This window comes from Aulonocara sp. 'chitande type north' Nkhata Bay, linkage group LG14 (genome assembly GCF_057382095.1).
Source record: "Aulonocara sp. 'chitande type north' Nkhata Bay isolate Kocher_YH1m ecotype deep benthic linkage group LG14, A_spYH_male_GT1.1, whole genome shotgun sequence".
NCBI lineage: Eukaryota > Metazoa > Chordata > Actinopteri > Cichliformes > Cichlidae > Aulonocara > Aulonocara sp. 'chitande type north' Nkhata Bay.
The window spans coordinates 9,655,797-9,670,126 of NC_141357.1; the positions used below are offsets into that span (position 1 = coordinate 9,655,797).

At 44.5% G+C, this 14,330-nt stretch overlaps 3 non-coding genes and 1 pseudogene across 3 annotated transcripts; all 4 read right to left on the bottom strand.

Moving 5' to 3' along the window:
* Nucleotides 1-424: 424 nt before the first annotated feature.
* LOC147314095 (U5 spliceosomal RNA) lies at nt 425-537 on the bottom strand. The gene has a single exon (XR_015124890.1). It is a non-coding gene; the product is annotated as a U5 spliceosomal RNA (small nuclear RNA).
* Nucleotides 538-2,420: 1,883 nt separating this feature from the next.
* On the bottom strand, nt 2,421-2,603 carry LOC147314096 (U2 spliceosomal RNA). Its single transcript, XR_015124914.1, has one exon. It is a non-coding gene; the product is annotated as a U2 spliceosomal RNA (small nuclear RNA).
* A 4,721-nt stretch (nt 2,604-7,324) lies between these two features.
* LOC147314097 (U5 spliceosomal RNA) lies at nt 7,325-7,437 on the bottom strand. The gene has a single exon (XR_015124891.1). It is a non-coding gene; the product is annotated as a U5 spliceosomal RNA (small nuclear RNA).
* Nucleotides 7,438-9,325: 1,888 nt separating this feature from the next.
* LOC147314098 (U2 spliceosomal RNA) lies at nt 9,326-9,496 on the bottom strand (annotated as a pseudogene).
* Nucleotides 9,497-14,330: the final 4,834 nt, after the last annotated feature.

The following is a 14,330-nucleotide window of genomic DNA, read 5'->3' on the forward strand; positions in this document are numbered from 1 at the left end:
ACCTGAGGCTGCACACTGCATAGTATTTTCAGCCATGTTGAGAAAAGTTAAAGTTGTTTGAATATGTATTGTGTAATTGATCCATCTTAGTGGGGATTTAAATATTACAAGTTATTATTAGTGGCTTCATATTTGTCTCTGTTTTACCCCACTATAACATTTGACTTTAAAGTGGCTGTTGGGAGAATCGTTGTTTTGATAGATTGTATTTTCTTTTATATATTGTAAGCAGAGCTGCATGGACTCCACACTGGGATGAGGAGAGGCCTGCTGTTGCTGTGTGACACTGATTTTGCTGCTGCACTTTGTCTTTTAGAAATAAATCCAGTTTCCAGCCAGTCTGTCGTCACAACGCAGTCAACCATTTGAAATCTGCTACACGCGCTTTCTTCTATTTCTTCTTTTGAACAACGAGGAGAGGGGCCAGCCAGACGGCAGACCCTGCCAAAAATAGGTGCAACTCCTTAGCCTCACTCTCCACGGAAGTCTTTAGTAAAAGGCGAAAGACTTGTACGTTTTGAAGAGAAGCCAGAGTGTGTGTTTCTTTGGCCTCGCAGGAAGCCGCAGTGACTCCTCGTCCCGGCTTCCGGCGTCACGGTAGGCCCTGTTTGCTTGGCTGAAGGGGCAGATCTCAGGCCCCGCCTGCTCTGCTCCAGAGTTCCACTTTGACAGGAAAGGGGTGACTGGAGAGGAGCACATATGTTACTGTAATACATCACATCCAATTTCAAAGGGATGTATTGGACATCCCTCCCACCTTTTGATATTGTCTGATACATAGTTGTTCTTTTACATATTCATACCCCCCCCCCCCAATATTAATTTAAAAATTCCCCGTGTTAGCACCTTCCTATGAGTCTGTGGCATTGGAAAGACATATGCCAAATGGAGTAGGGCAGGTAAGATGTCAGCTTTTACGGCCAAAACTTTGCCAGTTATAGTGAGCTTTCTTTTTGACCACATCCCCAATTTCTTTAAGATCTTCGCTATCTTCAAATCCCAGTTGTAATTTGCTGGATTTCCAAAATCAATGCCCAGGACCTGCATGGACCCTTCACACAAAGAAAGCCCGCAAAGAGTCTGTCTCCTACCTGCCCATCGTCCCAAAAATGTATATTTTGATTTCTCCTCATTGACCTTTGACCCCGCAGCGCTCTCAAAGGTCTGTATTGTTCGTATCATCTCCCTCACACTTCCATCATCTTCCAAGTAAAGAACTGTGTCGTCAGCGTACTGGGAGATCTTCAACACCTCCCCCCTGGCAAGGGCACTCCTCTAATTTTCTCGTTTCCTCTTATTGCACATGCTAAAGGTTCTACATATATAACATAGAGTAGGGCGGACAGGGGGCAACCCTGCCGTAGCCCTCTCGTTTGTTGTACTTCCTCTGTTAAGTGTCCATTTATCTTTATCTTGCAGATTATGTCAGTATACATCATACTTATCCAATTCAAAAATTTACCTCCTATATCAAAATTTCTCATCACCCTCCATAAGAAATCATGATTGACCCTATCAAAAGCTTTTTCCTGATCAAGTGTTACGCATATTGTTGTCAAGTTCCTCTCTTCGATGTATGTAAGCACATCTCTATGTAATTGTAAGTTCCAACCAATCTGCCTGCCCTTTACCCCGCATGTCTGGTCTGCATTAATAATAGCAGGCAAGACTCGGGCCAGGCGTCTTGCTAGAGTTCGACTCAAAATTTTGTAGTCCACGCAGACCATTGAAAGAGGCCTATAATTTGAAAGCACAGCAGGTGAGCCTTTCTTATGTAGAAAACTTATCACACCCGTCCTCATACTCTTTGGCATTCTACCCGTTTCACACATTTCTTCAAATACCTCCAACAAGTGGTCTCCGATGAGATCCCAAAAGGTGATGTAAAACTCCTTTGTGAGTCCATCTATCCCAGGTACCTTGTTATTCTTCATTGTCTTTATCGCCTCGTATAGTTCGTGGTTTGTTATGCTCCTTTCCAAAAGCTTCCTTGCGTCCTCTGGTAACCTCTCTTTCAGAAAACCTAAAACCATTTCTTGAGCCCCTCTATCTACTTCTTCCACACCAAACAATGAACTGTAGTACTCCTCTACCATCTTCAAAATATTATCCCGTCCAGTAACCGATTTCCCTTCCCTTTTTCCTCTTTCTTTTTCATTTGAGCAAAAAAATAGGCCGAGCACTTCTCCTGTTGCATATACTCCTCCTGCATAAATTTAAACATTCTTGTTTTTGCCCTCTCCTGAAACAAAACCTCCTGTTCCTTTAATAATATATTCAGTTCCTCGCTATCTTCCCAGTTTTTTTCCTTATTTCTCTGAGCTTCTATCCCTGCACTTTCGCCGCTTGCGGCTGCTTTCTGGCTCTTGGTTTGGCCGACCTTACTTTGTTTGGCTTTCTTGCTTTTGCACAAAGTCAGCAAAGGGGGCACCGTTCCCGGAGGCGCTGCAATACCGGGTCGATGCGTGGAGCGAACGGAGCGAGCCCCTTATTCGGCTCCCTGTTCTAAAAATGCGTTTAATACGTTGCCCCCAAATCGGGGGCGTATCAGATATTAAACTGATAAGAACAGATTTTTTTCTTTTGGAAAAATTTTTATTGATACTCAGACATATAACAACATCATCATCATCTCATTTTTTTCATAAGCCCACCCCATTTAAAAGGATTAGTTCTTTATTATCTCCCATCCCCTTTTAAAATACAACAGGAAAACAAATATTTAAATGTTTTTTCCTTTTTTTTTTTTTTCCATAGAGAATTTAAATTATTTAAAAAAAACCATCCCACCCCTTACAAGCTTCCGGTGCTCAGAGGGGACTCTCCCCAACTTGCTCCTTCCACACCGACCTCTCCCGGAGAGCCAGGCTTTTGCTGCTTAGACCTTTCTATGTGCGAACCCGGCTCCTCCATCCGAATGGGCACAGAGGCGATTCTTCTTTGCGGCTGCTCTCTCAACTTAGTATTTCTGGCACAGATCTCTTTTACTGTTGCTGTTGCCATTCGGAGAGCAGCCACGGGGGGGATCTGCGTGTGCTTGCTCACCAACAAGTTTCTGGAGGTCCAAATGGCGTCTTTTATAGCAGCAAGGGCGAGCCACTGCTTTTCAAAGCCTTTTCTTTGCGTTTTCACTCCTTGGCTCACCCCATAGAGGATTAGGTTTGCTGTCAGGACCTCCCTTGCTGGTAAGTATGGGAAATTTAAGGAGCCGGCCATGTCCCACAGGTCTATAGCAGCACTGCACTCCCAGAGTAGGTGCCTCACCGTCTCAGGCGCGCCACAACCCGGTCGGGGACACATTTCTGTTGTCGACATTCCTCTGGAGTGCATGACAGCCCTGACTGGGAGAATCTCATGAGCCACCATCCAGGACACATCCTGGAGCCTGTTAGAAAGGACGGGATGGTTTGTCAGACGCCACACTTCTATGGCCTCTCCAATAGGGAGGCCTCTGACTGGGACCACCTCTCCCCTCTCCTGCACAACTGAAATGAGAGAATGATGTTTTGTTAAAATGTCCAAACTCTGATCTTCCAATTTAAAGGAGGTTAAAAAGGATTTCAGCTCTACATAGGCTTCAGGAACATCAAAGGAGACGGGGACTCTAAGATCTACTGGCAGGATTTTCTTTTGTCTTAGGTAGCTACCTAACCAAAATCTAACCCATGCCTGTGTCAGAGGATTACTATTAGGACTCGTAGCCTGTCTCATATGGCTACTTGTATAGAGGCTTCCCATGAATAAATACAGATCTGGGACTCCTTTGCCACCATCTTCCTTTAATTTCTTCATTATCCCTCTTTTAAGTCTCTCCCATTTGGAGTCCCATAGAAAGTAAAAGATGGCTCGTTCTAGTTTTAACAATACGTCCTTTGGTGGCAAAAAGACTGCGCTGACTAAAAGAAGCAAGGGTAAAATCACTGCCTTAATTACTAAAACCTTCCCTCCAAGAGTCAGCTTTCTCAGTCTCCATAGGCCTAATCGTTGATTCACTTTTCCTATCATTCCCGGCCAATTTGCCTTTCCTCCACCATCCTTATCAAATCTAACCCCTAAAATTTTTTGGTCGGTTTGTGTCACATTTATTCCAAGTCCAGTCAATTCTATAGTCTCCCATGGCCCGTAGAATTGTACCTGAGTCTTGCCCCTGTTGAGTCTAGAGGCCGAAGCCCTTCCGAACCAGTCCGTAACTTCAAAAGTCCTTCTCATCGAGGATATGTCTGTACACAGGATGCTAATATCATCCATGTACAGTACACACTTTGCCACCTGCCCCCCACTCCCAGGTATGTTCATCCCGTTTATACTCTTATCTTTCCTCAAAATTTGTGCCAGGGGTTCAATACAAATAACATATAAAAGAGCGGACAGGGGACATCCCTGTCGTAAACCACAGTTCACCTGAACTGCATTCGTCAGGGTCCCATTCATGACAAATCTGCTCTTTATATCTGTGTACAACAACTTTACCCAGGATATAAGCCTTTCTGGGAAACCCATCTTCTGCAAAACTTTAAAAAGGTACCGGTGAGATATTCTATCGAAGGCTTTTTCAAAGTCTAAATTCAAAACAATCAGTCGCTTGTTTCTCTTTCGAGCAAAACAAATCGTGTCTCTAATCAACACCAGACTATCCGTGATCTTCCTGCCCTTTACAGTACATGCTTGGTCTTGGTGGATTATCTGGTCCAAAACCGGTCTTGTCCTTTCTGCTAGAAGCTTACTGAATAATTTACAGTCACAGTTTAAAAGCGTAATCGGTCTCCAATTTTCCAAGAGAGTTTTATCCTTCCCTTTATGAACGAGTGTGACTAAACCCATTCTAAAACTTTCAGGCAGCTTATCTAATTCACTAAAATCTGTAAAAATTGAAAGTAAATCAGTAGCTAAAATATCCCAAAATGTCAGATAAAACTCAATCGGCAGGCCATCTAAACCAGGGGATTTTCCAGTTTTAAAACTCTTAAGACACTGACCTAACTCGGCTGTAGTAAAAGGTTGACTTAACATATCACTAGACTCAACAATCTTATCAATATATTCCAGGGTTTGCTCAATGACTCTTTCCTCCACATTTTTCTCCCCATACAGGTTTTCATAATATTCTTCAATCACTTTTATTATACCTTCAGTACTCACTACTTTTTCTCCAGCTCTGTTTCTTAGCTGAGAGACAGAGCCAGGTTTGTTCATAATTTTTTCTCGTACATTTTTCTCCCTCCTCTCTCGCTCTCTCTCTACTCCTTAGTATGACTCCCATACTTTTATCATTTGCTATTTTCTGCATTTCTTTTTTAACCTCTCTAATTTCTTCGTAGAAGTGTAAACCCCACCTATTTAAGAGATGGTACCTCTGTAACCTTTTCTGTAGTCCTCTCATACACCTGTCTTTTGCGGCCTTCTTTCTCTTTCCTGCTTGTTTAAAAAAGGACCGAGTCCTACACTTCACCATTTCCCACCATGAGACACGTGTTGCATAGAAATCCTGGAGAGTCTGCCATTCAGTATACCTCTCCTTATACTGTCTGAGCAGATCCTGATCCTCCAGTAGGGAGCAGTTTAACCTCCACACTCCCCTCCCCATTGTTATATCTAGTTCAAGGGAAATTTTAACAGTTAACATCAGATGGTCAGAAAAAAAGACGGGAATCAAAGTGGCCTCTACTGGTGAAAAGTCTCTAACAAAGATATAATCAATTCTAGAGGCCCTGTCACCGTTTCCACTATACCAAGTAAAACCCTCCTCCATTGGATGAACCGTTGGAAAACAATCTATCAATTTAAAGTCTCTGACTAAACCTTGTAGTAAAAGTGACGTCTTATCAATCTTCACATCTTGTGTGGCTCTTTTTCTATCTTTCCTGTTTAAAATACAGTTAAAATCCCCTCCAAACACTAAAGGCGCTTTTCCCAACAAGTGGGGTTGCAAAGCCTCTAAAAGATCATATCTTTCGTGTTTGTCATTTGGGCCATAAATGTTCAAGAGCTTAAATTCCTTTTCCATATAAATAAGGTTAACAACAAGTGCTCTTCCATCACTTACTACAGTACTTCCCTTCACCGACACCAGAGGGTTTTTCACCAATATGGCTACTCCATCATTTTTATTTTCATTTGATCCACTCCAGATGGACATTTGTGGCCACATATCCTGCCACTGACCATATGCTTTTAGGAAAGGTATAGCACATTCCTGTATTAAAATAACATCTGATGTTACACTATTCAAGAAGGATAGAACACTTTGGGCTCTTACTTTAGACCTAACACTCCTGACATTTATGGATGAGAAGGTCAGAGCCATGAAGATTAATACAGAACACAAGCTAGTCATTATGAAACTAAGGAAAGATTGTTCTCTTCAAAGGCTCAACCCAAACTTTGGGGGGGCATACCATCAATTTATTTCTTGTGAGTGTAACTCTTCCTTCACCTCTCCGGGTTCCGAAGGGGGGACCGCCACTCTATTCCCTTTTCGTACTCTAGGTGACGGCCTTTGTCGCAGAGCTGCATTTACCATCCGCTCCTTTGGCGTTGACTGCAGAACTATGTTAAGGAAGGAAACCTCATTTGGTGAGTCAGAGGGGAAGACCCTGGAGTCCTCCCCTGAGGAACTCCCTGAAGGTGTTTCATGCCTCCCTCTCTTTCCTGAAACAATTGTCCCAGAAGACAGTTCTGCTGCAGTCCTCTTTGCCACCTGTGAATCAGGAAGGCCAGGGGGGACGGGGGGGGGCTGCCCTTGAGCATTTTCACTTTCACCACTTACTCCTTTCTGAACTCCACTCTCCTCCTGCCCTCTCTCCCCCTCCTCTGAGGGTTCTGGTTGGGCAGGTCTTCCATGCTCCTCCCCTTTTCCCTCCTCCTCCTGTTCCTCCCCTCCGTCTTCTGATAAGAACAGATTTTTTTTTTTTTTTTTTTTTTTTTCTTTTTTTTTTTTACTTACAACACCATCTTACATTTCCATTTGCTCAACATTCCATTGAATACTTTTCATATTTCACAAAAACATCTTTTACATCATTCATAATAATCCTTCCACCTGTCCTTAATCGTGTCTATTCCCCATCTTTGTAATTCATGCCGATATATCCCCTCAAATTCCCTCTCTATATCCTTTATTGTTCCCATCTCTTTCCATTCATACCCCCCCCTGGGATGAGGAGAGGCCTGCTGTTGCTGTGTGACACTGATTTTGCTGCTGCACTTTGTCTTTTAGAAATAAATCCAGTTTCCAGCCAGTCTGTCGTCACAACGCAGTCAACCATTTGAAATCTGCTACACGCGCTTTCTTCTATTTCTTCTTTTGAACAACGAGGAGAGGGGCCAGCCAGACGGCAGACCCTGCCAAAAATAGGTGCAACTCCTTAGCCTCACTCTCCACGGAAGTCTTTAGTAAAAGGCGAAAGACTTGTACGTTTTGAAGAGAAGCCAGAGTGTGTGTTTCTTTGGCCTCGCAGGAAGCCGCAGTGACTCCTCGTCCCGGCTTCCGGCGTCACGGTAGGCCCTGTTTGCTTGGCTGAAGGGGCAGATCTCAGGCCCCGCCTGCTCTGCTCCAGAGTTCCACTTTGACAGGAAAGGGGTGACTGGAGAGGAGCACATATGTTACTGTAATACATCACATCCAATTTCAAAGGGATGTATTGGACATCCCTCCCACCTTTTGATATTGTCTGATACATAGTTGTTCTTTTACATATTCATACCCCCCCCCCCCCCCCCCATATTAATTTAAAAATTCCCCGTGTTAGCACCTTCCTATGAGTCTGTGGCATTGGAAAGACATATGCCAAATGGAGTAGGGCAGGTAAGATGTCAGCTTTTACGGCCAAAACTTTGCCAGTTATAGTGAGCTTTCTTTTTGACCACATCCCCAATTTCTTTAAGATCTTCGCTATCTTCAAATCCCAGTTGTAATTTGCTGGATTTCCAAAATCAATGCCCAGGACCTGCATGGACCCTTCACACAAAGAAAGCCCGCAAAGCGTCTGTCTCCTACCTGCCCATCGTCCCAAAAATGTATATTTTGATTTCTCCTCATTGACCTTTGACCCCGCAGCGCTCTCAAAGGTCTGTATTGTTCGTATCATCTCCCTCACACTTCCATCATCTTCCAAGTAAAGAACTGTGTCGTCAGCGTACTGGGAGATCTTCAACACCTCCCCCCTGGCAAGGGCACTCCTCTAATTTTCTCGTTTCCTCTTATTGCACATGCTAAAGGTTTTACATATATAACATAGAGTAGGGCGGACAGGGGGCAACCCTGCCGTAGCCCTCTCGTTTGTTGTACTTCCTCTGTTAAGTGTCCATTTATCTTTATCTTGCAGATTATGTCAGTATACATCATACTTATCCAATTCAAAAATTTACCTCCTATATCAAAATTTCTCATCACCCTCCATAAGAAATCATGATTGACCCTATCAAAAGCTTTTTCCTGATCAAGTGTTACGCATATTGTTGTCAAGTTCCTCTCTTCGATGTATGTAAGCACATCTCTATGTAATTGTAAGTTCCAACCAATCTGCCTGCCCTTTACCCCGCATGTCTGGTCTGCATTAATAATAGCAGGCAAGACTCGGGCCAGGCGTCTTGCTAGAGTTCGACTCAAAATTTTGTAGTCCACGCAGACCATTGAAAGAGGCCTATAATTTGAAAGCACAGCAGGTGAGCCTTTCTTATGTAGAAAACTTATCACACCCGTCCTCATACTCTTTGGCATTCTACCCGTTTCACACATTTCTTCAAATACCTCCAACAAGTGGTCTCCGATGAGATCCCAAAAGGTGATGTAAAACTCCTTTGTGAGTCCATCTATCCCAGGTACCTTGTTATTCTTCATTGTCTTTATCGCCTCGTATAGTTCGTGGTTTGTTATGCTCCTTTCCAAAAGCTTCCTTGCGTCCTCTGGTAACCTCTCTTTCAGAAAACCTAAAACCATTTCTTGAGCCCCTCTATCTACTTCTTCCACACCAAACAATGAACTGTAGTACTCCTCTACCATCTTCAAAATATTATCCCATCCAGTAACCGATTTCCCTTCCCTTTTTCCTCTTTCTTTTTCATTTGAGCAAAAAAATAGGCCGAGCACTTCTCCTGTTGCATATACTCCTCCTGCATAAATTTAAACATTCTTGTTTTTGCCCTCTCCTGAAACAAAACCTCCTGTTCCTTTAATAATATATTCAGTTCCTCGCTATCTTCCCAGTTTTTTTCCTTATTTCTCTGAGCTTCTATCCCTGCACTTTCGCCGCTTGCGGCTGCTTTCTGGCTCTTGGTTTGGCCGACCTTACTTTGTTTGGCTTTCTTGCTTTTGCACAAAGTCAGCAAAGGGGGCACCGTTCCCAGAGGCGCTGCAATACCGGGTCGATGCGTGGAGCGAACGGAGCGAGCCCCTTATTCGGCTCCCTGTTCTAAAAATGCGTTTAATACGTTGCCCCCAAATCGGGGGCGTATCAGATATTAAACTGATAAGAACAGCTTTTTCTTTCGAAAAAATTTTATTGACACTCAGACATAAGTCAAAACATCGTCATCTCATTTGGTTCACAATCCCACCCCATTTAAAAGGATTACTTCTTTTTATTACCTCCCTTCACCCCCTTAAAAATACAAGCTAATAAAATTTAAAAGGTTAAAATTAACCATCCCATCCTTTTACAAGCTCCTGGTGCTCAGAGGGGATCCTCCCCACCTTGCTCCTTCCCACCAGCCTCTCCCGGAGAGTCAGGCCGCTGCTGCTTTGACCTTTCTGTGTGCGGCACCGGCTCCTCCATCCGAATGGGCACAGAGGCGATTCTTCTTTGTGGCTGCTCTCTCAGCTTGATGTTTGTAGCACAGATCTCTTTTATTGTTGCTGTTGCCATTCGAAGAGCAGCCACGGGGGGGATCTGCATGTGCTTGCTCACCAGCAAGTTTCTGGAGGTCCAGATGGCGTCTTTTATAGCAGCGAGAGTGAGCCACTGCTTTTCAAGGCCTTTCCCTTGTGCCTTTACTCCTTGGCTCACCCCATAGAGTACTAACTGTGCTGTTAGGACCTCCCTTGCTGGTAAGTACGGGAATTGTGAGGAGCCGGCCATTTCCCACAGGTCTCCGGCAGCGCTGCACTCCCAGAGTAGGTGCCTCACCGTCTCTGGCGCGCCACAACCAGGTCGGGGACACATAGCTGTTGCAGACATTCCCCTGGAGTGCATTACGGCCCTGACTGGGAGGATCCCATGAGCCACCATCCAGGACAAATCCCGGAGCTTGTTTGAAAGAATGGGATGGTTCACCAAACGCCACACCTCTGTGGCTTCTCCAATAGAGAGACCTCTAACTGGAGTCACATCTTCCCGCCCCTGCACAACAGAAATGAGAGAACGGTGTTTAGTTAAAATGTCCAAGCCTTGATCCTCCAAATTAAAAGAGACTAAGAAGGATTTTAACTCAGCATAGGCTGAAGGAAGACTAAAAGAGACGGGTACTCTAAGATCTACTGGTATAAGTTTTCTCTGTCTTAGGTAGCTGCCCAACCAAAATCTAACCCATGCCTGTGTTTGGGAGTTACTACTACGGCCCGTAGCCTGTCTCATGTGGCTGCTCGTATAGAGGCTTCCCATGAACAAATACAAGTCTGGGACTCCCTTTCCTCCATCCTCCTTCATCTTCTTCATTATCCCCCTTCTGAGTCTTTCCCATTTAGAGCTCCATAGGAAGATAAAAATGGCCCGTTCCAGTTCTTGCAGCACATTTCTGGGTGGCAGAAAAACTGCGCTAACTAATAGAAGCAAGGGTAAGATCACTGCCTTAATGACTAAAACCTTCCCCCCAAGAGTCAGCGTTCTCAGTCCCCAGAACCCCAATCGTTGCTTTACTTTCCCTATAATTTCAGGCCAATTTGTCTTCCCTCCCCCTTCCTTATCAAATCTAACCCCTAAAATCCTCTGGTCAATTTGTGTCACGTCCATCTCAAGTCCAGTCAGCTCTGTAGTCCCCCATGGTCCATAAAATTGTGCCTGAGTCTTACTCTTGTTGAGTTTGGAGGCTGAGGCCTTCCCAAACCAATCCGTAGCCTCAAAGGTCCTCTTCACCGATGGAAGGTCTGTACATAAAATGTTAATATCATCCATGTACAGGACACACTTTGCTGCTTGACCACCACTCCCAGGTATTTCCATCCCCTTTATGCCTTTATCTTTCCTCAAGATCTGTGCCAATGGTTCTATACAAATGACATATAGGGGTGCAGACAAAGGGCATCCCTGACGAACACCACAGTGTACCTCCACCGCACTGGTCAGGGTCCCATTCACAACAAATCTACTCTCTATCCCATTGTATAGCAGCTTCACCCAAGAAATAAGTCGTTCTGGAAAGCCCATCTTCTGCAGCACTCTAATGAGATACTGATGTGATATTCGGTCAAAAGCTTTCTCAAAATCCAAATTCAAGACGATTAATCGCTTGTTTCTATCCCTCGCAAAACAAATGGTATCCCTGATCAGTACGAGGCTGTCCGCGATCCTCCTGCCCTTTACAGCGCAGGCTTGATCCGGGTGGATTATCTGACTTAAAACTGGTCGTATCCGTGCTGCTAAGAGCTTGCTAAATAGCTTGCAATCGCAATTTAGAAGCGTAATCGGTCTCCAATTTTTCAAGTCAGTCTTATCTTTGCCTTTATAAATAAGCGTGACTAAACCCATTCTAAAACTATCAGGCAACCTGTCTAATTTGCTAAAATCTATAAACACTGAAAGTAGGTCCGCAGCCAAAATGTCCCAAAAGGTCAGATAAAATTCAATCGACAGTCCATCTGTCCCAGGGGACTTCCCAGCTTTAAAACTCTTAAGACATTGGCTTAGCTCGGACAATGTAAAAGCTTGCCCTAGAGTGTCACTAGCCTCAACAGTCTTATCAATAAATTCCAAGGTTTGTGTAATGACTCGTCCATCCACATTTTTCTCCCCATACAACTCTTTGTAATAATCTTCAATCACCCGCATGATATCCTCGGTATTCACAACTTTTTCTCCGGCTCTGTTTCTTAACTGAGAGACAAAACCAGGTTTACTCATAATTTTTTTAAAAAAATATCTTGTGCATTTTTCTCCTTCTTCTCTCTCTTTCTCTCTACTTCTCAATATGACCCCCCTACTTTTTGTGTCCGCAATCACCTGCATTTCCTTTTTGACCTCTTTAATTTCTTCATTAAAGTCCATCCCCCATTGATTTAAGAGATAGTATCTCTGTAGTCGTTTCTGTAATCCCCTCATGCGTCTGTCCTCCGCAGCCTTCTTCTTTTTTCCTGCCTGTTTAAAAAATGACTGTGTCCTTCCCTTCACCATTTCCCACCACAAAGCCCGTGTTTCATAAAGATCCTGTAGAGTCTGCCATTCACTATACCGCTCCCTGTACTGCCTGACCAGGTTCTGGTCCTCCAGCAGGGAGCAGTTAAGCCTCCACACTCCTCTCCCCATCGTCACACCTAAACCAAAGGAGATAGTAGCGGTCAGCATCAGGTGATCAGAAAAGAAGGCAGGCATCAACCTAGCCTCAGTTGGTAAAGCGTCTCTCACAAACAAGTAGTCGATCCGAGAGGCCCTAACGCCATCCCCACTAAACCAGGTATAGCCCTCCTCCCTGGGGTGCACCGCTGCAAAACAGTCTGTTAGTTTAAAATCTCTAACCAACCCCTGCAGTAAGAGTGACGTCTTATCGACCTTAAAATCTTGCCTGGCTCGTTTCCTGTCCTTCCTGCTTAAAACACAGTTAAAATCCCCCCCAAACACTAAAGGCACCCTCCCCAACAAGTGGGGCTGCAGTGCCTCTAGGAGATCATATCTCTCATGTTTATCATTAGATCCATAAACATTTAAGAGGTTAAATTCCTTTTCCATATATTTCAAATTGACTAAAAGTGCTCTTCCTTCTCTCACCACAGTGCTCCCCTTCACCAGCACGAGGGGGTTTTTAACCAAGACGGCTACTCCATCATTTTTATTCCCGTTTGATCCACTCCATATTGACAGTTGCGGCCACATGTCCTGCCACTGATTGTATGCTTTTAAGAAAGGTATTGCACATTCCTGAATTAAAATCACATCTGACGTTACACTATTTAAAAAGGATAAAACACTTTGGGCTCTCACTTTGGTCCTAACACTTCTAACATTTATAGATGAGAAGGTCAGAGCCATGAAGAGTAAAACAAGAAGCAGGCTAGTCATTATAAAACTGAAGGGAGTTTGTTCTCCTCAAGGGCTCAACCCAAAACTTCGGGGGTCGTACCATCAATTTATTTCTTGTGAGCATAGCTCTTCCTTCACCTCACCTGGTTCCGGAGGGAGGACAGTCGCTCTATTCCCCTTACGGACTCTAGGTGACGGCCTTTGTCGCAAAGCTGCATTAGCCATACGATCCTTAGGAGTTGACTGTAAAACTATATTAAGAAAGGAAACCTCGTTTGGCGAGCCAGAGGGGAAGACCCTGGAGTCCTCCCCAGAGGAGCTCTCTGACGGTGTTTCAAGCCTACCCCTCTTCCCTGAAACAATTGTCCCGGAAGACAATTCTGCTGCAGTCCTCTTTGCCAACTGGGTGTCGGGGGGGGCGGGGGGGGGCTGCTCTTGGGCATTGTCACTTTCACCCCTTTCTCCTTCCTGAGCTCCACTCTCCTCCTGCCCGCTCTCCCCCTCCTCTGAGGTTTCTGGTCGGGCAGGTCTTCCATGCTCCTCCCCATTTCCCGCCCCTCCCTGTTCCTCCCCTCCATTCACAGGTGCTGGCGGCAGGTTCAAATTATCTGCCCCAGCTGCATCAATCAAGACAACCTCATTTCCTATTGCAATCAGGTTTTGCTCGTTAATCGGGTTTGTCCTTTTAAGTTTATTTGCAAAAGACCTCGGGCAGTCCCTGAAGAGATGACCTTCCCCTCCACATAAATTGCACTTACGGTCATTTTTGCATTCAGCGTACGTATGTCCTTTTTCCTTACATTTCCCACAAATGATTTCCTCGCACGCCTCTACCAGATGCCCATGCTCCCCACACCTCCGGCAGAGCTTTGGTTGGCCCTGGTAATGAATGTAGCCTCTATTTTCCCCCAAGACTATCATGGACGGGAGGTGTTTTAGACCCCGGAACCCTTGCGGGTCTTCCCATTGCTGTATGGGTACCTTCCATGCACAGTTCCATATCCCATCCATATCCCTTACCTTCCTTGCCTGACCCTTCACTGTACAGTACCTCCCCAACCATACACAAATATCTTGGGCATTTACCGTTTCATTAAACATTCTGACAATTACCGTCTTCAAGGTATTGTCCGTCAATTTCTCCACATTGAAAATTTCAAATTG